This window comes from Vicugna pacos, unplaced genomic scaffold, assembly GCF_048564905.1.
Source record: "Vicugna pacos unplaced genomic scaffold, VicPac4 scaffold_18, whole genome shotgun sequence".
In the NCBI taxonomy this organism is placed as follows: Eukaryota; Metazoa; Chordata; class Mammalia; order Artiodactyla; family Camelidae; genus Vicugna; species Vicugna pacos.
Genome location: NW_027328739.1, coordinates 2827184 through 2853769, shown reverse-complemented (window position 1 = coordinate 2853769; position 26586 = coordinate 2827184).

Here is a 26586-nt window from a genome sequence, read left to right as displayed (position 1 = left end):
CCAGCTCATCCTTGGAATTTCGGTGTCCTCCTTTTACCTACTTACACTTTCCCAGTGTCAGCACAGAAACCACCTCCTCCAGATATTTTCTGTCTATTCCCCATTCCTTGTCTAACTTGGATACCAGCACAGTAAGCAAAGCACATGCCACCTGATGCATTTTAGTATTCAGTGAATGAAAAATACATGTTGACTTTAAGCAAAATCTACTTTCCTGAAACAACAAAACTCTCATGGTTTTCAAAATATTTCGTTATGGTCTTTACTCTTCACCACAAAGTAGCTCGTTTCATAGCCCAAATACTAGTCATTCAAGACAGTAATTGGAGGCAGGTCCAGGAGACAAAGTATGAGTTTCTTCTTAATTCATGCCTCCAGAGGACTAAAGCATTCCATTCTCATTTGTTGGGTTTTTTCCTGTCTCTTCATCACCCACCCACCCCAAAATAGCTGAATTTCTTCCCCATACCAATTACTATCCTGACTTCTATTTAATTTACTTCTTAGAATCAGAGCTTTGTACAGAAGAGTCAGTGCCATTGCAAACCTTTAATGAACGTTTGTACAACCCACAAAACCTTCCCCCTTCTAACCTTTACCAAGGGAGTATCTAATAGGTACTAGACCCTTGTATGTGGTGGTCATATTCAGTAACAAAATTGCAATCTTATATGTGAGGACTAGAAGGAGGTGAGGGTTGTGGAATTAAAAATTTGTTCAACTGCAAGAATACCAAATTTCTGCAGATATTAGGAAATATGAAATATTCATGGAAGATTTGACAATTTCCCATTAATTTAAAATAAAATGTGAAGCATTTTCAGAATGTGAAATGCACTGAAATGCTGGAAAAATTGTAGGCAATGTCAGGGAGCCTTAGGCTTCTGCTCACAATCATGCTGCCAGTGCCAGCTGATAATAATTGAATGGCACTTTGAGTCCTGAAAAATGTGTCATCAGTTGTGAAGAAAGCCTTTGATAATATGGAGAATGGGCAAATGGGCCAGGGTAATCTCTAGCAATATCCCAGCAATATGACCTTTACCAAGAGAAGAAAAGAGCCCACTTGCAGCAGGAGAACTGTGTCTGGACAGCAGTGGTTGTTCCTACAACAGAAACATCAAACTTTTATATTTGTCAGCTCAAATCTGATGGTGGCTATGTTGTTGCTTATATTAGCATTCTGGGGCTCAGATGGATTCATTCAATAGTTAGTTTCCAGCTCTCTTATCAGTCAATGGGTCTTACCATGATCATCTTAACAGGGTTCTATACTGATAAGTCAAAAGTTACAGTTTACTTTCAAAATTAGAAATTCTAAAGAAGAATTTTGTTTGTTTGTCCATCTGTGGTTTTCTACCAGGGAAATCTAGACTATTGGCAAAATTACAAAAGTGGGGTTGTGCTTTGAAAATTATTATGAGATCGGCCGACTGAATTCTTCCCACTAAATACTGCAAATCTGTCTACCACTGTGTGTGTGTGAAGATGGATTGTTAAGCAGTAACTTTTTCTTAGCTGAGTAATCAGTGAATTATTCCTCTGCATCTGGCAGTATCTCTGTGAATTAAGAGTTCCATTGAGCCACCAGAATTTCTTCCGATCAGGGAGAGGTAGATTATATTTCTCCCAGTATAAAATTTGTTACCTGTTCGTTGAATCCCGAACTGATGCTAGGGCCAGGCCACTGAACCCTTGAATTGGACTGAAGCATATACATACTCCAGTCCCCAGAGCCCAGCACAGGACTGTGTCTCTTATTAATTTAAGTATATATCCAAGTTTTTTTCTTTTAATTCTCATTGTTGACATAACTTATTTTGTCTTTGAACACCCGTTGACTAATTTATAGAGACTGAACCACTGACTTATTCCTGTTCAACTACAAATTGCAATAACCTTTCTTTCCTTGGACTACCTGGAATAGAGTGAGTGTAGTCATCATTTTGAAAGCAGTCCTCAGTCCTAATAATGCAGAATCTTTACACATCTTTGCCCAGCACTTGAGCAAGAATGTTTGTTTTGGATCTCTGGCATTATTCACACATCCCCTAATTAAACCATGAGAAAACACCACATTTTTATCCAAAATCAAGTCTTTGTCAATATTGCATTCCCATTGCAAAACAGTTAAGAATTGTAGGATTTCTGAGATTTTACCTTGCTGAGATTTTTAGCAACCTAGCATGATCATTTCTTACAGATGCTGTCAGGGAGATGAGACCATCATTCAGAGAGAGTGAACTTTATCTCTCACAGCAAGAGCAGCCGTTATTAAATTTGTATCTATTCCCTAATCTCAGATGAATACACAGAGTGAAATTTTGATGCCTTCAGAAACAGTGGGCTGTTAACATGAAGAAAGTTTAAGGCATGGTAAAACACTAATTTTAATATTATCTTTATGAATAATTTATTAGAATCACTTATTTTTTAGTATCTTTACCTAGGATAACTATATCATGACTCAAGTTTACTTGCTGCATAAACAATCATGAGAAATGACATGGGAAATAATTACCATTGACTTTCCATTTTTCCTTCAGCTTTTATTGATATATAACTGGCAAAAAACATTGTGAAAGTTTAGGTGCACAGGATAGTGATTTGATTTACAAATATCATGAAATAAATATCATAGCAATTTTAGGGAGTATTCATTATCTCATTTAGATACAATTTTAAAGAAATACAATTTGTCTTTTGGTTGTGATGAGAAAACATATGGTCTAATCTCTTAGCAACGTTCATATAGAACATAGAACAGTATTAATTGTAATTTTCATGTTACTAAGGGGCATCCCCATAACAGGTTTATTTTACTACTGGATGTTTGTAGTTTTTGAGTGCATTAATTAAATTCTCCTTTCCCAACCCCTGCCTCTGTTAACTACAAATGTAATCTTTTTTCTATAAGTATGTTTCTTTGTTTTTGAAGTGTACATTAATGTATAACACTGTGTTAGTTTCTCTTACACAACATACTCTTTTCTATATTTAATATGTTTCAAACTGATCAGAAGAATAAATCTAGTTATGATATGTTGCTATCTAAAGATATTTCATAGTTATTGACTATTCCCCATAGAGTACATTTTTTTCACTGACTCATTTAGTTTGCAAATTGAAAATTTTCTCTCTTAATTTTCCTCAACTATTTCTTTTTCTTCACCACATTTCCTTCCTTTTTTTGAACGAACTCTTTTTTTCTTTATGTGTAACTCCTTTTCTGTTTTGTTGTGTTCATTTGTTTTAAATTCCAATTATGAGTAAAACAATTCAGCATTTGTCATTCTCTACCTGAATTATTTCACTTTGCATATAACCCTCTTAGTCTACCAATTTGTTGCAAATGACAAGAAATTATTCATTTTAGATCTGAGTGATACCCCATTGTATTTTTATGTGTGTTTGTACATAATAATAAATATACATATATATATATATATATTTAGTGTGTGTGTATATATATATAGATAAATCTTTAGTTAATAGATGGGTCAATATATATACTATAAACACATATCTTCTTTATCCATCATCTATTGATGAGCAATTAATTTGCTTCCATATCCTGGCTATTTTAAATAATGCCACAGTGAATATAGGACTGACTTTATCTTCTCTGATTAGTGTTTTTATTTTCTTGGAATAAGTATCCAAATATAGAAATGTTGGATCATATTTCATTTTTAATTTTTAGATAAAACTCCATACTTTTTTCCACAGTGGCAGCACAAATTTACATTCATTCAATCAGTGCATCAGGGTTCTTTTTCTTACATTCTCACCAACACATATTTGTTATCTTTTTGATAATAATCATTATGACAGGACTGACATAAAATCTCATTGTGTTTTGGAGTTGCATTTTTCTGATGGTTAGTGATGTTGACCGATTTCATGTGCCTGTTGGTTCCCATTCCCCCACTGTATATTCATTTCAGTAATGGGCTAAATGACCATAACTGTCTGATTTCATTTTTTGGCATTCCGTTGTGTTCCATTATTCTATTTGTTCTGTGCCACTACCATATACATTACTGTAGCTTTGTATTATAGTTTAAAATCAGGGACAGTGATACATCCTCTTTGTTTTTGTCAAAGTTGTTTGGGTTTATAGTTTGTTTTCTTTTCTTTTATTTTTTTTAGTGATTTCAACTCTTTTGTGTTTACATGTAAATTTAATAATTATTTTTTGTAAGTGTCTGAAAATGCACTAGGTATTTTAATAGGGACTGAATTTAATTTGTGTATTTTGTTGTCTACTACTGTCATTTAAACAATATTGTTTTCCTACTCTATAAACAGAGTATATCCATTCATCTGTTTTCATTATCTTCAATATCTGTTATAAATATTTTATAGTGTTCTGAGTACAGGTCTTTTACCTCCTCGGTTGGATATATTTTTGATTTTTTTTTTTTGGAATGCAACAGTAAATGAGACAGTTCCCTCAATTTTTCTATCTGTTAACTTGTTGTTAGTAAGTAGGAATGCAAGATTTCTGTATCTTAATTTTACATTCTGAAATTTTGCCAAATGCATTGATAATCCCTAGTAGTTCTGTGGCATCATTTTTAGGATTTCAATTTAAATTATTTCATTTGCATACAGATACGTCTACTTCTTTTCTTAATTCACTGTATTATATTTGTATTTATTTTGGATAGCTATGGCTAGAATTTCCAATACAATACTGAATAAAAGTAGTAAGAGAGAACATTCTTGCCTTCTTCCTGCTCCAAAAGGAGATTCTTTCAGCTTTTAATCAGTGAGAGTCATGTTAGCTAAGTTCTTGTCATATATGACCTTAAGTGTGTTGAGGTATGTTTCCTTATGCCCACTTTGAGGAGAAATATGATCATAAATAGATACTGAATTGGCCTAAATATAATATGATTCTTTTGAGGTGACCATATAATTTTTATTCTTCAATTTGTTAGGTGTATATCATATTAATTAATTTGTTCATAATGAATCACATTTACATCCCTGGAATAAATGGAATTATTCATAATTTATAATCCTTTTTATGTATTGTTTGCTTTGCTAACATTTTAGTGATGATTTTTGTATCTATGCTTATCAATAGTATTTAACCTGCATTTTTATGAGGTATTTGTTCCAGTTTTAGTAGTAGTGTGATACAGAATATTGGGGTAGGAAGCCTTCCTTCCTCTGCAAATTTTTGGAATTCTCTGAGAAGTATAGGTGATAGCTCTTTTCTAAATGTTTGGCAGAAGTCACCTGTGAAGCTGTCTAGGCCTGGAATTTTGTTTCTTGGGAGATTTTATTTAATTACATGTTCAATTTCATTAGTGATAATCTGTTCATATTTTCTGTTTCTCATTCCATCCGGGAGATTATGTCTTTCTAACAAATAGTCCATTTCTTCTAGGGTTTGCATATTAATTGCCATGTATTTTTTATCTCATTATGATGCTTTGTGTTACTTTGATATAAGCTGTAACTTCTTATTCATTTTTTTAGCTTATTAATCTGTACTGTTTATTTTGCTGATGAGTCTGGTAAAAGTTTATCAATTTTATTTTTCTTTCAAAAGCCATTATTTAGTTTGATTAGATGTTTCTAATTTAATGTTTATTTTATTTATTTATGTTCTGACCTTTCAGATGTCTTTCCGTCTACTAATAAGTTTGTTTAATATTTTGCTACATCTTTTGTTTGTAAGATTATGTTAAAAGAGAGAGATGTTTCTTATTTGTATAAGTGGGATTATTTTGCTATAAGCATCCCTATTAATACTGCTTTTGCTATACCCCATGGAATTTTTTTGTAGTTATATTTTCATATATAATTTTTGATTTATACAGCAATCCATTTGTTGTTTAATATTGTATGATTTATCCTCCACACTTTATTATTTTTCCCAGGTTTTATCTTTAAGTAAATTTCGATTCTCACAGAAGCCATGTTACTTCACAAAACAAGGAGAAATATGCTAAAACCTATTCAAAAATATGAAAGAGCCAAATTTTCTAAAATTTTCTTTGAAAAATGAACAAAGCTGTGGTTATTATCCTCCCTGACTTTAGAACATACAACAAAGCTATAGTAATGAAAACATCAAAATATGGCACTAAAAGAGACACACAGATCAATGGAACAAATAAAGAGTCCTAAAATAAACCCACACACATATGGTCAATTAGTCTACAATGAAGGGGGCAAGAGTATACAATGGAAAAAAGGCAGTCTCTTCAACAAGTAGTTCTGGGAAAACTGGACAGTACATGTAAATGGAAGATGTAAGAGCACTTCCTTCCATAATATAAAAATAAGATAAAAATTGATTAATTTCCTAAATGTAAAACCTGGAACTACACAATTTCTGACCAAGAACAGGAGCAGAACTGACTTTGAGATAAATCATAGCAATATTTATTTTTCTTCTAACTCCTAAGTGAAAAAAAAGGAAAACTGACAATAACAGTTTTTAGATTACTGTGGAAAAAATAGATATAGTATGTGATACAGGGATTCCACTTCTTGTAAAAGGGTGAAGTGCAAAATCTTTTGCAGAGCAAAGGAAACCTTCAGCAAGACTTATTACAAAACACAGAATACCAAGAAGAATTTCAGACAATGAAACCAACATTTTGTTAATATCAATAATATATATATAGTATATAAGGCACATTATTTAAAAATCAAAGACCCCAACTTAAAAACAGTTTAAGGATCTTCTTGGAATCTTTCAAAAACAGACATGTGGATGATTTTCATGCACATAAAAAGAAACATAACGTTGCTATTCATTAGGAAGATGTAAATAAAAACCAGAATGAAATATAATCTCACAGCAACCAAAATTGCTAATAAAAAGTCTTCAAATGACAAACATTTATAAGAATGTTGATAAAAGGGAACTCAGGTACACATTTGGTGGAAATATAAATTGATGCATCCACTATTATAAAAGTGTGGACAGTGCCCATAAAAGGTAGAAATAGAAGCATTATATGTTGCAGCAATTCCAGGTTTTGGTATAAATCTGAAAAAAATGAAAACATTAATTTTAAAGTATATATTACCCCAAATGTTCTTAACATCATCATTTATAATAGTCAAGGATAGATGCACAACTCAACTGCCCATCAACAGATGATTGTCTGAAGTAGACATGAGATATAGATAACATAATAAATACTTAGTCATTGTCATATCAAAAAATAAAATTCTGCCATTCTGAGTAATGTGACTGGACCCAGAGTGTGTTGCACATAGGAAAATAAGTCATAGGGAGAAAAACACTCTATGTTATCACTTACATGAGGAAACTAAAGATATAAGAGAAATAATCATAAAAAACAGAGACAGAATCACATATATATGTGTAGTGTACCAAGTAGTGGTTTCCTCTGGGAACAGGGAATTTGGATATAGAAGACAGAAATGTGCAAGCTACTAGTTATATATTAGAGAAGCAACAGGTCTATATTTACAGCACAGAGAAATATTTTAATAATTTAAATGATTTTAAGGAGATTGTAGGCATATATTATAGTAAAATGTGCATGTATGTGGGAAAAACATTGAAGAAAAGAACCCAGGAAAAACAAAATATTTTGTAGTACTCTGAAATTAAGGGAGGTGATATGTTCAATTTCTTTACTGTTCTTATAATGTCCTTAGTAGAATTTAAGCTTTTTAATGAAAATGCATACAGTTTTAAAAAAGTGACATAAGTTTAAGCTATTTCTGCCTCTCCACTTAAATCTACAGTCAGTGAAATGATCACATTTCAACAAAAATAAGTACAACACAAAACAATACTCCAGAACGCATGTGTACAGCTGAAGTTTGATGGGGTAAAATAAATAAAGGAGGCTGAACTGAGGGAAGAGCAGTGTTGGTGCCTGCATCCAAGGCCCACTGACTAGGGTATCTGAGCCCACAGGTTCAGAGTACCCAGTAGAAACAGGGTCTCAGTGGCTCACACAACTTCAGTCTCCAACTGCACCAGTACTCATGGTCACAGGTAACTAAGAGGGAGCCACAGTGGAGACAGAAATTCCATCCTTCAGACACTCAGACATTCATGACACTTTTCCTACTCCCCATTCACAGTGGTGAAGACAAGGTACCTTGCAACACTGGACATGGCTAAGACACTTGTCTGATTCCATCTACCCACCTGTCTTTACACCTTTCCTCAATGTGTACACTGAGTCTCAAGGAATAACAGATAAAAGGAATGGTTCACCTTCCCAGTGACTACAGCGGCATTAACTACCAGAGATGTCCAAGAATTGACAATATAAGCAATTATTTATCCAGACAGTAACGACTGGAAAGTGCCATTTTCAATTATTATCAGAGGTAGCTCAGGTAAATAAAACCAAATATTGTGCAGTAATTTAAACTACCAGAACAAAAAAGCAAGGACTCCAACTCCCTATATGTTATTTAGTGTCATCAGAGCAATAATTTACCAAGATCATGACCAATCACAGTAGCATTCTAGGGCACACACTCACACAGATACAAACACACGGACACCGACACAGATGCAGACACACACGCACACACACACTCACACAATGTCAACCTTGCAGTAAACAAAGATAAAGTCATGGAATGTTGCCATATAACTAATAGAGAATCCAAATAGGGGTCATACAGAAACTCAATACAAAAACAAAACTCAGAAAGCAGTTTAGTGAGCTCAGAATTAAAATAAATGATGGTAAGTAAAACATTACCTAATAGACTGAAACTGTAAAATAACCAAACATTGTTTGAGGACCAGATGAACTTAGTAAATGAGATGAAGAATGCAACAGAAAGCATTGGAAGAAGACTGTCTTTGTGGAAGAGAGATTAGCAAAGTCACCAAAACAAAACTAGAAATGATAGGAGAGGGCAGAATTTCAAGATATTAAAAAGTGAGGAAATTCTACAATAGCCATCAGACTTCTTCAGGAAGTGTACAATTGAGTGAAATCCTGGATGGAGAAGAAAATTAGATGGCAGCTGATGGTTTATTTAAAGAAGTAATAGTTGATTACTTCCCGAACCTGGGTAAGGAACTGATATACAAGTCTGTGAGCCAACAAAACACCAATAACTTTAAGACAAAGAGACCTCCTTCAAGATATGTCATATGCTAATTGGCAAGTGAATGACAGAGTAAAATTTTAAAGACAGTGAAAGAAAGTTATGATAATCTAGAAAGGAACCCCCATTAGGCTATCAGCAGATTTCTGAGCAGAAAACATATGTCAAGGGTAAATAAAATGACATTTTCAAACTACTGATATAAAAAATCTCTCAACTAAGAATACTCTACCTTGCTCAGTTATCGCTTAGATATAAAGTGAAAATAAAGACTTTAGCAGACAAACAAAACCTGAAAGGTTTAAAAAAGCAAAACAGACACATCTTACAAGAGGTGAAGAAAAGAGCTATTCTAAGAAAAATAAAATGGCAAAAATACACAAAACATTGAACAAAATGCTAAGCAGAGACCACAAGAAATTTGTAACTGTTTCTTTGGGTATGTTTTTAAATGCTACTATTCTATATGGATTAAAGAGAGAAAAATAGGAAATCAGTTGCAAAAAATATAGATACATCAATCTGGTAAGTTGTTCACAACAGTATAAGAAACAATTTTAATCTGTAGTCATAAAATGTAAAGAGTAAAAATAAAACAATATTAAAGGAAGATGCTATCAGCACAAAAATGACTAAATTATACATGAGATGTTTTAATTTTAATTGAAGTACAGTAGATGTACTATATTGTGTAGTTTCAGGCGTACAGCTTAGTGATTCCAACATCTTTGTAGATTATATTGCATTATAAATGATTACAATAATTGTAACATTCAATTATTTTATGTTATTGTGAATAACTCAGTGATCTATACAGATTATCCTTGTTGTTTATCTCCTTTATGTATATTACATTGTATTTGTCAATGTCCTACCATTAAATTGCCTTTCCCTTCATCTTTGGTAAACATAAATGTTTACTGGTTTCTTTCAGTCTGCTTCAGTCTTGTCTATCAAATCTCTCTATCCTTCTACCATGTTTCTATCAATCTATCTATTTATCTATCTACCTATCTATCTATCATGTGCCTATGTATATATCCCTCTATCTAATTATTTATCTATCATCTATCAATAGATAGCTTTAGATAGATGTAAACAGATAAGTGTTATTATTTAGATTTCACATATAAATTAAATTATATACTTTTGTCTTTGTCTAAATTACTTCACTAAACAAAGTATATACTAGGTCCATTCATGATGCTGAAATAGCAATGTGTTATAATTTTTCATGGCTGAGTATTATTCCATTGCATATTTATAGAACCATCATATATTCTTAAGTCCATAGTCTACTGTGGACTCTTAGATTGCTTCCCTGTCTTGCATATTATAAACTGTGCTGTTGTGAACATTAGTCCTTCTCAATTTAGTGTTTCTCCCCAGATTTATCCTTGGAGAGTTATTACTGTGTAATATTGTAGTTCTCTTTTTTCTTTTTAAAGAAATCTGAATAGTGTTTTAAATAGAATTTGTACCAATTTACATTCCTACCAAAGTATACAAGTGATTTGTTTCCTCCATATTGTCTCCAACACTTACTATTAGTAGACTTTTTGATGATAGCCATTTGACCAGTGTGAAGTGATAACACATTGTGGTTTTGATTTGCAATTACCTAGTAATTAGTAATGTTGAGCATTTTTATCACCTGCCTGTTACTCATCTATATGTTTTCTTTGGAAAAATATTAACTCAGGTACTCTGTTCTTGTTTTTGATTGGACTTTTGTTTTTCACCTTGAGTTGGGTAACCTAAATCCATGTTACATCTATTAACCTACATCTATTAACCCCTGGTCACTTGCATTGTTTGCATATATGTTCTCCAATTACACAGGCAATGTTTTCATTTCATTGATAGTGTACTTATCTGTGCAGAAGTTTTTAAGTTTGTTTAGGTCCCACTTGCTTAGTTTTGCTTTTATTTCTTTTACCATAAGAGACTGATATAAGAAAATATTCCTATGATATATATCCAATAGGGTATCATCTATATTCCTTTCTAGCAGAATTAAGGTATCAAGCCTTACATTTAGGTCCTTAAAACACTTGGAGTTTATTTTTGTATATGATGTCAGGGAATGCTCTAATTTCACTGTTTTACATGAAGATGTCCAGCTTTCCCAACACCATCCTTTGACGAGACTGTCTTTTCTCCATTGTGTACTCTTGCCTCATTTATCATTCATCTATTACTCATAGGTGTGTGGAAATATTTCTAGGCTCTCTATATGTTTTTATGGATTATATCTCTGTGCCAATTCCATGCTGTTTTTATTACTGTAGGTTTGTATTATAGTAAGGTAACCGGGAGATTTATACCTCCAGATTTGTTGTTTTACCTGAAGATTATTTTGGCAATTTTTAATAGTTTCATGTAAAACTTAGAGTTATATTTTTCTGGTTCTGTGGGAAATACTAAAGCTTCATAACACGAGTTGCACTAAATCTATAGGTTTCTTTGTTTAGTAAGGCCATGTTAACAATGTTAACTCCTTCAATCCAGAGCACAAGACATCTTTCCAACTCTTTGAATCTTTTTTAATTTCTTTGTCAATGCTTTTTAATTTTCCGTGTGTAGATATTTCATATATGTGGTTACATTTATTCCAAGATATTCGGTGGGATGGGATTTTAAATAGTATTGCATTCAACGTACATGTTAGGGTATCTCATGATTAATGTGTAGCAACGCAAGAGAATTCTTTACATTAATTTTATACCCTGCTCCCTTGCTGAAATTTTTTATTGTTCATAATAGTCTGTGTAAAGCCCTTAGGACTCTATGTAGATTGTTATGTCATCATTAATGGTGTCAATTTTGTCTCTTTCTTTCCATTTTGCCTTTCTTTACTTCTTCTTCTTTCCTTTTCCTTTCTTCTTTTACCACGGAACAGAAGTGTTGAGAGTAGGAATCCTTCTGTTTTTCCCGAAATTACCCAGAAGTCTTTAGTCTTTCCCCTGAGTATTAAAATTTATTATATATGGCCTTTAGTAAGTTGAGAGATTTTCCTAATGTAATCACTTTCATGAGACTTCTGATCATGAATGTATGTTGAATTTTGTCTAATGGTTTTTCTGTGTGTATTGACATGGCCCTGTGAATTTTGTCCTTCCTTTATTAAAAATGAGTCATGCTGATTGACTCGTGTATTTTGAATCATCCTTGTGACTCTGGAAGGAATCCAACTGATCATCGTGTATAATACTTTCTATGAACTGCTGGATTAATTTGTTGATGATTTTTGCGGAATTTTGAGAGTATATTCATCAAGGATATTGGCTTTACATTTTGGTTACTTTTTTTTTGTAGTGTCTGTGACTGGTTTTGTTATCATGGAATTGGTGGCCTCAAAGAATAACTTTGGGAATTTTCCTTCCTCCTTCATTTTTTGAAATAGTTGGGAGGAAAGAGATTTTAGTGAGGGCATCCAGGCATTTTGTTCAAGGGGTGTTTTTAAAGTTATAGATTTTATTTAACTTATACTGATTGCTCTTTTCAAGTTTTCTGTTTTCTCTTTATTCAGTTTTGGCAGGTTGTACGATTCAAGAAATTTTCTATTTCTTTAAGGTCGTCCAGTTGTTTGTCACGTAACTGCTCAGAGTGCTTACATAATCTGTGCTTGTATTTCTGTAATATCAGATGTTATTTCTACTGTTTCATTTATTATTTTGTATAGGTCCACTCTCTGTATTTCTTGATAAGCCTGATTAAGTGCTTATCAATTTGTTAATATATTTAAGAAAAAATAAAACTTTTGATTTTATGATTTTTAATTTATTTTTTAATTTTTATTATATTTATTTTCAACCTAATCATTAACGATTACTCATTCTACTGCCTTTGGGTTTTGTTGGTTCTTATTTCTAGTTATTTTGGGTGGTATGCTTGGTCCTATGTGTGAGGTTTTTCTTTCTCCTTGTAGAAATCTTGTGTTGTTCTAAACGTCCCTCTTAGATTTGCCTTTACTTCATCTCATACATTTAATGAAGCTGTGTTTTCATTGTACTTTGTTCCGAGGTATGGTTTTATTACCACTTTGAATTCATCTTTGACATTGTTTTATTTTATTTTTTTAAATGATGTGGTTAAATCTCATGTTGGTGCTTTTCTTGTTCTTCTTTCTAGAGTTGATGCATAGTTTCATAATTTTGTGTATGGAAAAATACTTGCTGTAAACTATATTTGCTTAAAGATCCTGAGGCTCATTTCATGACATAATTTGTTGTTAATTCCTTAGAAAACATCCTGTGCACACTTGAGAAGCTTCTGAGTTCTCCTTTTCTGATACAGTTTCCAATAGCTCATTAAGGTTCAAACGATCTAATATGACATTAAGATCTCTGTTTCCTTACAGATATTCTTTCTGAATGATATGGTCATCAGAATATTGAGGTGTTAAACTCATCTAATAATATTGTTTTATAATGAATTAATTACTTCATGTCTACTAATATTTCTTTATATACTTAGGATCTACAGTGTTGGTTCAATATATAATTTAATGAGTGTAATACTCTATTTTTATATTGATCTCTTTAACGTTATGTAATCTCATATTTCTCTTTCATTCTGACCCTTATTTTAAAATGTATTTTGCATAATTTGAGCATTGAAATCTGCACTTTCTTGTCATTTCCATGAAATATCTTTCCCATCTATTTCCAGGCTGTGTTTATCTTCCACCATATAGTGAAAGTTTTTGGGGGTGGAGGGCAAGATGGTGTAATAGAAGGATGCTTGTAGCTCACCCTTTCCCACAAATGAAACAAGACTCATCCACAGAACCACTCAGCTAACCAGAGAACCTGCAGAACTCTGATAGAACATTGTCCCCTTCAAAAGATAAAGATGCAAAAAATCTGGTATGAGAAAAGGAAGAAAGAAAGAAGAAAAGGCAAAGCAGATTGGGATAGGTCCCACAGGGAGGAAGCAGCTAAGAAGGACTGGTTCTCATTCACTGGTTCACCCCTCTCCAACTGAGAGTTCGGCATGATGGAAGGGGAGACTCCAAGGATTGGATCTCTACAGAGTATAAGTTGACTGACAGAACTAAGATAAAAAGGTACAGAGGTTCCGTGTGAAATCCAGCCCAAGATGCATCCAGGCAGCTGAGGGCAGTGCCATGCTGCACAAGCTGGGTTGAAAATGGGGATGGCTGCACTGAGACAGCTCGGGGAATGGAGGGGGCTGTGTGCCATTGCTGTGGGTGCACAGGGCAGAACAACCTGGGCCCTCCACAAAACAAGAGGGCAGAAGTGCTCTGGGAGCGTAAAGGTGTATTCCCCATCTCTGAAAATCCACAAAACTTTCTAGGTTTAGAGAGCTGGGGCTCAGACACAGCCACCGTAGTCTCTGGTGCTTTGCATCCAGGTGGCAGTGGGGGCAAAACCTGCATCCACTCCTAAGGAATTAGCAGCCTCAAGCGCAAGATGGGGACTTGTCTACAGCCTGAGGCATATAGGATACTTCCGTCTTATTTCCTCAGAGAACTTGCTCTGCCAAGACAAACAAGAATCTGAGTTTTGTCACAAAACAGGGACAAGGATGTTCCTCAGTCTACCCTGAGCCCAATTCCTGTTTGCCAACCTGAGGCAGACAGTACAGTGGCACAGAGCAGAGGAGAGATTGGCACTCTGAGGGGACTGATGACCCCCACATTTTGGGCTGGAATGGAGCCACTGACCATGTGGATGGGAGAGGGCATAATGCCCACTCCTGCCTGGTCAGTCTGAAACATCTGACTGCAGCATCGGGCAGGGCAGTGACAAGCCAGCCCACAGTAAAGAGAGCTGCTCCAGAACATGTGTTGGAAGTAGGAGCAATCTGCTTGCTGACAGGTCCTGGGAGCAGCACAAATAAGGGCATCAATGGAGGGCCTCTGGAAAAAGCAAGCTCAGCTTCCAAACAGGATGAATACAGCAAGAGTTCACATTATAAGTACACAGTCTCCAGGAGGACACAGACCACCCCCTTGTTTTAATCTGTTTTTACCTCTTCCATTTTCTATTACACTCTTAATTTTTACTTCTTAGGCAATTATACATACCCCCATTTTAATCCTGTTTACATTTTAAAAAATATTTTTATTATTATTATCTTTCAAAACTCTGCTTCAAATTGCTTTTCTATTATTCATTATACATTGTCTTCAAACCTTTATTTCTCCCTTCTGTAAAATTTATTATCTCTCTCTCTCTTTTTTCTTTTTTCTCAGTTGTATTACTATATAGGCATTAGGTAGATAAACTCCTTTAGGACCAAAGTAGATAACTGATGCTCCATAAACCACAGTGTCAGAGAGGTAGGAGCAAGATGAAGCAGAGAAACCATTCCCAATTAAAAGAATAAGAGAAATCCCCTGAAAGAACAATCAGTGAAATAGATATCGATTGCCTGCTAGATCAAGATTTCAAAAAAGGAGTGATCTACTTATTGATGGAAATAAAAGATAGTGTTTAGAGATATAAAATATTTTAAAAATGAAATGGAAGGTATAAAGAAGAGCCGAGTAGAATAGGTAAACACGTTCACTGAGATGAGAAATGATCAAATGGTTTCGCAAAGCTGACTGGACAACACAGAGTTATGAATTAGTGACTTAGAATACAGGAAAAGAGAAAGCTTTCAATCAGAAGAGCTACAAGAGAAACAATGAGAAACAAATGAAAAAAGCATAAGAGACCTATGGGCTAATATAAAGCATGCCAATCTGGCATGTTACAAGTCCCAGAAGAGGAGGAAAGATCAAAGGGGATAGCAAAGGTGTTTGAAGAAATCATGACTGAGAACTTCCCAAACTTAAAGAAGGAATCGGATATCCACGTACAGTAAGCTCAGAGTGTCCCTAATAGGAAGAAAACAAATAGGCCCACACCAAGACATATAATTAATATGGCCAGAGTCAAGGATAAAGAAATGATCCTAAAGGCAGCAAAAGAATAACAAAGTGTGAGTTACAAAGGAATTCCCATAAGGCTCCCAGCTGATTTCACTGAACTAATACTAAAGGCCAGAATGGAGTGGAAAGATATTCAAATTCCTGAATGAAAAAGTGATATACCCTAGAATACTTTAAACAGCAAGCCTATCCTTTATAGTAGAAGGAGACATAAAGTATTTCACAGACAAGAAAACGCTACAAGAGTTTAGCAACAATAGACCCATGCTAGAAGTAATATTGAAAAGTCTACTCTAAATAGAAAAGCAGCAGGATCCTTCAGAAATGTGAAACTCACAGCTGGAAACGTGATAACTCATGAATAACAAATAAAATACACACAATATTTTAAAACAACATATACAAATCATTGAGAGTGGGAGAGGGAGGAAGGAAAATAGAGAATTTATTTTTTTGGTCATTCCTTTTAAAATTTTTATTCTCGGTATGATGGGTTTGAGATCATGTTACTATGAGTTTAATAAAAACAGTTTCAATAATGGTCTAAAAGACATAAAAAAGGGTAACAACAAGACAAATACTTATCAGGTAGTCACTGAAACAAAATAAAATTCATGATAATACAGAGGAAAATGACCAAACCATAAAAGGAAGATGAAAGGAACAAAGAGGAAATATCAAATCAACTGCAAATAAAAGGTCAAAATGGCAATAAACACAAACATATCATCGATTATTGTAAATGTTAATGGACTAAATGCTCCAGTCAAAAGTCATAGAGTAGCATGCTGGATAATAAAGCAAGAACATTCAATATGATGCATACAAGAGACAAATTTTAAGGGGAAGGACACATAAAGATTGAGAGTGAAAGGAAGGAAAAGGGTTTTCAATTCAAATGGAAAAGCCAAAAAAGCAGGTGTTGCGGTAAAGATTTCAGACAAAATGGTCTTAAAAACAAAGGACATAAAGAAAGATAAAGAAGGACATTCTATAATGATTGAAGGAGTGATACAAGATGAGGATAGCACATTCGTTAATACATATGCAACAAATAGAGGGGCAGCTAAATACATAAAATAATTATTAACAGATATAAAGGGGGATAGTGACGGAAATCTAATCATAGTTGGAGATTTCAACACTATATTAACATCACTGGACAGATCACTGAGACAGAAAATAAATTAGGCAACAGTGAATTTAAATAATACAATAGAAATATTACACTTGGTGGATATTTCCAGAGCATTGTACCCCCCACAAAATAGTATATACATTCTTTTCAAGTGCACATGGGACATTTTCCAGGTTTCAGGATATACTTGGGCACAAAAGAATCCTCAGCAATTTTAAGAAGATAGAAATAAACTCAAGCACCTTTACTGACCACAATGCCATGAAGCTAGAAATGAACAACAGAGAAACAAGAAAACAAAGGAAAACATGGAGACTAAGTAATATGTTATTAAAAAACCAATGGGTCAATGACGAAATCAAAGCTGCAATGAAAAAGTACCTTGAAAAGAAAATGAAAGCAAAACAATACAAAATTTATGGGACACAGCAAAAGCAGTGCTGAGAGGGGAGTTTATAGCAATGCAGGCCTTCCTCATAAATGAAGAACAATCACAAATAAACAATTTAGCCCACTAGCAGAATGAACTAGAAAAAGAAGAAAAAAAACCCCAAATGCAGCAGAAGGAAGGAAATCATAAATATTGGGGAGGAAATAAATAAAATAGAGATTAAAAAGACCATGGGAAAAAATTCCACCAATACAAAATCTGGTTTTTGGAAAAACTATCTAAAATCGAAAAACCTCTGTCCAAACTCAAATAGTAGAATAGACAGAGAGCACAAATAAGCAAAATAAGAGAGGAGAATGGAGAAATTACAACAAATAAAAAAGAAATACAGAATAACATATGAAAATATTATGAAAATTATATGGAAACAAACTGGATAACCTAGAGGCGACGGACAATATTCTGGAAACATACTGTCCACCAAGAATGAATCTAGAAGAAACTGACCCCTTGAACAAGCAGAGCACTAGAAATGAAATCAAAATAGCAATATAAAACCTCCCTACAAATAAAAGTCCAGGACCGGACGGCTTCACTGCGGAATTCTACCAAACATACAAAGAAAAGCTCATACCAGTACTTCTCAAAATCCTCCAGAAGAGTAAATAGGAAGGAATACTCCCAAAGTGATTCTATGAAGCCAAAATCACCCTCATACCACAACCAGGCAAAGACACTACCAAACAAGAGAATTATAGGCCACTATCTCTGATGAACACAGACATCAAATCCTCAACAAAATAGTAGCAAATAGAATCCAACAACACAGAAAAAAGATTATACATCATGGCAAATTGGGGATCATGCCAGGGACACAGGGGTGGTTCAACATATGCAAATCAATAAATGTAATACAGCACATCAACAAGAGGAAGGACCAAAACCACATGATTATCTCAATAAATGCAGGAAAAGCATTTGATAAAATTCAACACCCACCGATGATGAAAACTATCACCAAAGTGGGCATAGAAGGAACATATCTAGCATCATGAAAGCTATAGAAGACAAACATACAGCCAGCAAAGTAATCAATTGTGAGAAAGTTAATATCTTCCCACTAAAATCTGGGACAAGACAAGGATACACACAATCACTACTCCAACTCAATATAATCTTGGAAGTCCTAGCCACAGCAATCAAACAAGAGGGAGAAGTAAATGGATGCAAATTGGAAAGGAAGAGGTAAAAGTCACTACATACAGATAATATGTTACTATACATAGAAAACCCTTCAAGATCCAGACAAAAATTACTAGAGTTGATCGAAGAATTCAGCAATGCAGCACGTTACAAGATTAAGGTCAAAAATCAGTGGCATTTCTTTGTGCTAACGAAACAGATAATAGTAAAGAGCTGCAGTCAACATGACAGCACTATATTTGTAGGAAAACAGACATATAGGCCAATGGAACAGAATAGACAGCCGAGAAATGAACCCGCAAACATTTAGTCAATTAAACTTAGACAAAGTAGTCAAGAAAATACAATGGAATTGAGACAGTCCATTCAGCAAATGGTGTTGGTAAAACTGGACAGCAGCACGTAAATGAAACTAGAACACTCCCAATGAAGCTAGAACACCATAAACAAAAATAAACTCAGAATGGATCAAAGGCTTAAACATAAGACAATATAAAATAAAGTTCTTAGAGGAAAATATAGGCAAAATATTATGTGACATATGTCTCTAAAATTTTCTCATAGAAGAAATAAAAGCAAGAGTAAATAAATGAGACAAAATGAAACTTGCAAAGTTCTGCAAAATAAGAAACCGGAAGTGAAACAAAAAGACAACCTACGGAATGGGAAATAAATTTGCATATGAAAAAGACAAAGGCTTGATCTCCAGAGTATATAAGCAGCTCATTCACCTGAATAAGAAAAAATAAACAATGCAATTCAACAATGGGCAGAAAACCTAAACAAGCAATTCTCCAAGGAAGACATACACATGTTCAAAATGCACATAAGAAAATGCTCAGTATCACTGATTATCAGAGAAATGCAAATCAAAACTGCAATGATGTATCATCTCACACCAGTCACAATGGCCATTACTCAAAAATCCACAAATGACAAATGCTGGAGAGGCTGTGGGAAACAGGGAACCGCCCTTCACTGCTCGTGGCAATAGAGTTTGGTGCAGCCACTGTGGAAAACAGGATGGGATTTCTCAAAAGCCTAGGAATAGACTTACAATATGACCCAGAAATAACGCTCCTGGGAATAAATCCAGAAGGAACCCCACTTCAGGATTACACCTGCCCCCCAATTTTCATATCCAGCACTATTTACAATAGCCAAGATATGGAAACAGCCTAAATGTCCATCGACAGTTGACTGGATAAAGAACAGGTGGTATATTTATACAATGGAATACTAGTCAGCCATATAAATTGACAACATATCACCATTTTCAGCAACATGGATGCCCCTGAAGAAAATCAGTCTAAGTGAAGTAAGCCAGAAAGAGAAAGAAAAATACCATATGAGATGGATTATCAGTGGAATCTAAAAACAAAACAAAACAAAACAAAAAAAGCACAAATACAAAAGAGAAAAAGACTCGCAGAAATAGAAAACAAAATTTTGGTTGCCAACGTGGTGAGGGGCTCGAAGAGATAGACTGGGAGGTCAAAATTATAGAATAGATAAACAGGTTTGAACTATATAGCACAGGAAAATATATAAAAGATCTAACAGCAGCTCACAGAAGAAAAAATGGGATAACAAATGTCTATATGTTCATTGGAACTGCAAAATTGTGCTCTATGCTGGAATTTGAGACAACTTTGTAAAATGACTCTAAACAAATAAAAAAAGTTAAAAAAAGGAAAAAACATGATCCTAAATATTACAGGTGTAAATATAAATTAGAGAAAAAATATGCAAAAGTGTAGTAAAACCAAAGATTTTGTTTTATGTTTTCTTTTAAGATAAGCAAAATCAAATAACCTATATCCAGGTGCATCATGAAGAAAAGAGAGATGCTCCAAAGAAATAAAGTAAGAAATAAAAAAAGAGAAATAACAATTATTACCTCAGATATACAAAAAAAGGATCATTTTGTCAGCACTTACATGCCAATAAACTGGACAACTTAGAAGAAATAGACAAATGTCTAGAAAAACTAAGAGATAAGGAGAAAAAATAATTTGAACAAACTGATTACTAGAAGACAGATAGAATCTGCATTTAAAAAAATTTTTAAACATTAGTGCAGATTTAAACAGCTCCATTGGATAACTGTTCAAAAATACAAAGCAGGACTTATACTCTCCACACTATTCAAAAATAGTGAAGATGTGGGAAACCCCCAAATTGATACTATGAAGATTTCAACACCCTAATAGCAAAACCAATATTGTACGGGTAAAGAGAACTTCAAGCCAATACATTTGATTAATTTAGATTCAAATATTCTACAAAATATTATTAGCAAACTAAATCCAGCAATACCTAAAATGTATCATACACCATAAACAAATTGGATTCATTGCAGGATCACAAGAGAAGTTCAACATACACAAATCAATCAGTTTGATACAACACATTATAAAAGAAAAAGAGAAAACGGGTGGTCATCCCAAAAAACCCATAAAAACCATTTCACAATATTCAGCATTTATTCATTACAAAAGCACAACAGCAACAACAACAACAACAGCAACAACAACAACAGAAACCTCTTACCAAAGTAGGATTCAGGAAATATATCTCAACATAACTAAAGTCATTAATTACAGAACCACAGACAACATAATATGCAAAAGTGAATAACTGAAAGCCAAATTAAGGAATAAGACAAGGATGCCCACACTCACCATTTCTATTAAACACACTATGGGATGTCCCAACAACAGCAATCGTACTAGAAAAAAATGTATTCAAGTTGTATTGAATGAAGTAAAACTGTTTTTAATTTAGATGACATAATAATCTATATAGAGAACCCTAATTATTCTCCACACCACAACAACTAAAACTAATAAAGACATTTAGCAAAGTAGCATGATTCATGATTAATATACAATAACTGTCACATTTATTTACACTAACAATGAAATATAACATAATTTTAAAACATACATTTGAAATCAGATCAAAAAATGAAAAACCTATGAAAAATCCAAGATAATAAAATCAATAGGACACTGAAAAAGAAATTTGAAGATGATGCAAAGAAATGGAATGAAATCTCAAGGTCTTACTTTAGAGGAATTAATATGGTTAAAATATACATACTACAAAAGATGTCTACAGATATAAAGTGATTCAGATCGAACTACATGATATTTTCCACAGAAATAAAAAAAGTCCTAAGATTTGTAAGGAACTGCAAAAGAAACAGAACTGTAAAAGAAACAATGAGCAAAAAGAACAAAGTTGGAGGCATAAACCATAACCCTCCCAGAAACCAGACTTTATTACAAAAATACAGTAATCAAAACAGCACAATATTGGAAAATGAACAAACAGCGATATAAATGGAACAGAACACAGAGGCAGAAATATAACATCACACTTATGGTCAACTAAACTATGACAAAGTAAACAAAAATATACAATGCCTAAAACACAGTCTTCAGCAAGTGATGTTGAGAAAACTAGACAGCAACATGTAAATCAATGAAATAAGAACACTCCCTCGCACTGTACAAAAATAAACTCAAAATGTATTAAATATCTGAATCAAATAAATGACACAAGATAACTCCTGGAAACTAACATCGGCAAAACAAGAGATAAATTGTCGTAGAGTTTTCTTATGTCACTCTCCAAATCTGAAAACATTAAAAACAAGATAATCAAATAGATCCTAATTAAACTTAAAAGCTTCAACACATCAAAATAAACACAATGAAAATATGAACTTCCAAATGGGAGAAAACATTAGGAAACAATGCAATCAACAAGAGGCTAATTTCTAAAATACACAAATCGTTCATATAACTCCAATTCAAATATCTACAAACAACTCAGCCAGAAAATGAGCAGAAGACAATTCTCCAAAGAAGACACACAGATGACAAACAGGAACATAAAGATATGCTCACATTGCTAATCAATATACAAAGGCAAGACAAAAATTAAACAATGTTTTACATCACACAATTGAGAAGGGCTGTCATCCAAATGTCTACAAATATTAAAGACTTTGGAGGTTGTAGAGAAAAAGGGATTCTCCAACGCTGTTGTTGGGAATGAAAATTGGTGCAACCACTTTGGAAAGAGTATGGAAGTGCCTTTAAATAATAAATATAGGCCTATCATATCACCCAGCAATTCCACTCCTGGATATATAAAACTTAAAACCTGAGAACAAAGAATCCTAGGGTAAAATATAATAAGTACACTTGACTTAATTTGATTTTTCATATGTCTTCTCTGCCAAGGGAAGCAGAAGCAAAACTAAGAAATGATTATTGTATCAGTCTAAACACATCTACACTGCAGAAGAAATGATCAATAAAATTAAAATTCAACCAGCAAAATGGGAGAATATATTTGAAAGAGATATTTTCCATTCATGTTAATATCCAAAATAAATGGCAAACTCATACACCACAACAACAAAAAAGACCAAACAATCCAATTAAAAAAATGTCCATAGGAACTGAATAGATAGATCTGAATCAATTTTCTGTAGAAAACATAAAGTTGGCTAAATGACACATGAAAATATGTTTACAGATTTAATTACTAGGAAAGTCATAAGCCAAAACTGAGACAAGACCTCACACTTGTCAGAAGGCTCTCTTCAAAAAGAAAAGTTATCGATGTTGGTGAGATTGTGGAGAAAAAGGAACACCGTGGACACTGTTGATAGGAATGCAAAGTATTGATTCCATTGCATATATACATCAAATTTTCTTCATCCATTTTTCTGTCAAGGGATGTTGTGTTTGTAGGCCCATGTCAGAAGGCTCTAGAGAATAAGCCCATGGGCTGAACTGGTAAACAAGCTGTGAGGAATGTCACATATCCAGGCTGGAGAAGAAATGGCCTACTAAATGTATCCAGTATGGATGGCTGGATAGCCTATGCTGGGTAAGATCCTCAGAGGAAGACAACCTAAGACAGGCACAGCCTGCTGGATAAGAGATGGCCTACTTAATGAAATTCCGTGATGAACTTTAAAAGAATCCTTTATCATATAACATCCTGTGCTTACTGCAGGAGCATGGGGACATAAATAGTTTAATTTTATTAACATTGTTATAACTTAGATGATATGTGAGTTATTGTGCATGTCCTGTATAAATGCTTCTTCTAAGAATAAATAAACAGGGAACTTCTTCGCTTCTCTCCACACAGTGTTTGTGTGTATATGATATCTTGCCACTGACAGGGTTAGTTTAATTTGTTGGGAGTATCTTAAAAGGGTGTTGTATTATATACAATGCTCTTTTTGCACCTACTGAGATGATTATGTGAGTTTTACTTCTCATTCTATTAGTGTGGCATGTCACCTTTATTGATTTGAATATTTTGAAGTATCCTTAAACCCAGGGATAAATCTCTTTACTCATGTATGTGTATGATATATTGAATGTGTTGTTGAATTCATTTTGCTTGTGTTTTGTTGAGAATTTTGGCACAAACGTACATCAGGGCTAATATTCTATATTTTGCGTATAGTGTCCTTTCTAAAATTGTTATGCAAATAAAGCTGGCATCATAAAACAAGTTTGGAAACTTTCACCCCCTTCAAATTCTTGGAAGATTTGGGGAAGAATTGGTGAAAAATTGTCTTCAAATGTATGACAAAATACACCGGTAAAGTCTTCTTGTAAATATTTTTTGGTTTGTGAGATTTGGATTACTGATTTACTCATACACACTTTTGCACAATTTTACTTGCTAATTTCTTCTTGATTTAGTATTGGAAGACATATGTTTCTGGGAATTTGTCTTCTGTTCTAGGTCATTCAATTTGTTGGCTAGTGGTAATTTCTTATGATGCTCTGCATCTCTACAACATCAGTGGTAATATCTTCTCTTTTATTTCTAATTTTATTTCAGTCTTTATTTTCTTAGTGAACCTAAACATTTGTCCACTTTATGTTTAAAAGAAACAGACTTAGGTATTTTTTTTATTTTTTCAATTGTTTCTCTTGTTACTTGCCTTACTCTCATTCATTCAATTTTCTTCTTTATTTTTTGTTTACTCTTAGATTCTTGAGGTGAATGTTAAGTAGTGTGAATCTTTGTATTTCTTTTATTATTAAATGTTATCTATCTATTTATTTATTTACTTATTTATTTATTTACTTATTTATTCATTTATTTATCATTGAAATACTGCCATTTACAATGTGTCAATCTGTGGTGTATAGCACAGTGTTCCACTTCATGCATATATTTGTGTTCCTATTAAATTTATCTTCACGATATTTAACATACTGCCTTGTGTCATACAAATGATGTCTTGAAACAATCTAGTTTTATATATAATGGATAACATTTATAAATCTTCAGCTCCCAAATATATTCTGTCCTATCCCCTTTCTGTAGAAACCATAAGATTATTAAGTAGATCTGCAAGGGTGTTTCCGTTTTGTAGATCAAATCATAGTGTTCTCATCCAAATTTATTTTTAAGGTTCTACATATATCATGTCATGTGTTATTTTTCTTTCTCTTTCTGGCATAATTCAATCAGAATGGCACTTTTTAGGGACATCCATTTTGCTGCAAATGTCATTCCTGTATCATTTTTTATGCCAGAATATTATTCCATTGTGTAAATATGGCATGAATTCTGCATACTGCCATCTGTTGATGGACAATTAGGGTGCTTCCATTTCGTGGCTGTTGTATATATCACTGTTAAGAACATTGGGGTGCAGGTGACTTTTTAATTAGTGTTCTCTTTGATATATACCCAGAAGTGAGATTTCTGGATTTTATGTTAAGTCTATTTTTATTCTTTGGAAGAATCCCCATCCTGTTTTCCACAATGACAGCACCAAACTACACTTGTACCAACAGTGTAGGAGGGTTCACTTTCTCCACAGCTTCCCCAGAATTTATTGTCTGTGGACTTTGAATGATGGCCATTGTGACTATCGTGAGGTGATACTTCATTATAGGTTTAAATTGCACTTCTCTGATAATGACAGTGAGCAATTTTTTTTCATATTTCTATGTGACATTTATATGTCTCTAATGGAGAATTGCTTGTTTAGGGCTTCTGCCCATTTTCAGATAGGGTTTCTTGATTTTTATTATTATTATTATGTTGTATGAAGTCTTTATATTTTGGAAATTAAGACTTTGTCAGTTTCATCACATCTAAATATTTTTTTTAATCCTGTAGGTTGTCATTTTCGTTTGTTTATGGTTCCCTTTGCTGTGCAAAAGCTTATAAGTTTAATTAGGTCCCATTTATTAATTTTGCTGTTACATCCATTACCTGGATACGCTGTTCTAGGAGATCATTGCTGAGATTTATCTCAGAGTGTTTTGTGTATGTTTTCTTCTAGGAGATTTACAGTGTCTTGCCTTATATTTAACTCTTCAGGCCATTTTGTGTTTATTCTTGTGTATGGAGTGATGGAGTGTTCTAACTCCATTGCTCTGATGCCTCTATCCAGTTTTCCCAACAACAGTGGGTGAAGAGATGGTCTTTTCTCTGTCATATTCTTGATTACTCTGTAAAATATTAATTGTACATTGGACTGTAGATCTATTCCTAGGCTCTTTATTCTGTTCCATTGGTAAATATGCCTGTTTCTGTACCAATATCATGTCATTTTGATTATTGTAGCTCTGCAATAGTGTATGGAGACCAGGCGGGTTATTGCTGCAGCCTCTTTATTTGTCTTCAGTATTGTTTTGGAAATTATGGATCTTTTTTGTTTCTATATAAATCTTAGGATCATTTGTTTCAGTCCTAAAAAGAAATGTTTTGCATAATTTGATAGGAAATCACATTAAGTTTGTGGAATGCCTTGGGCAGTATTGCCATTTTAACAATATTATTTATTCCATTATGAGA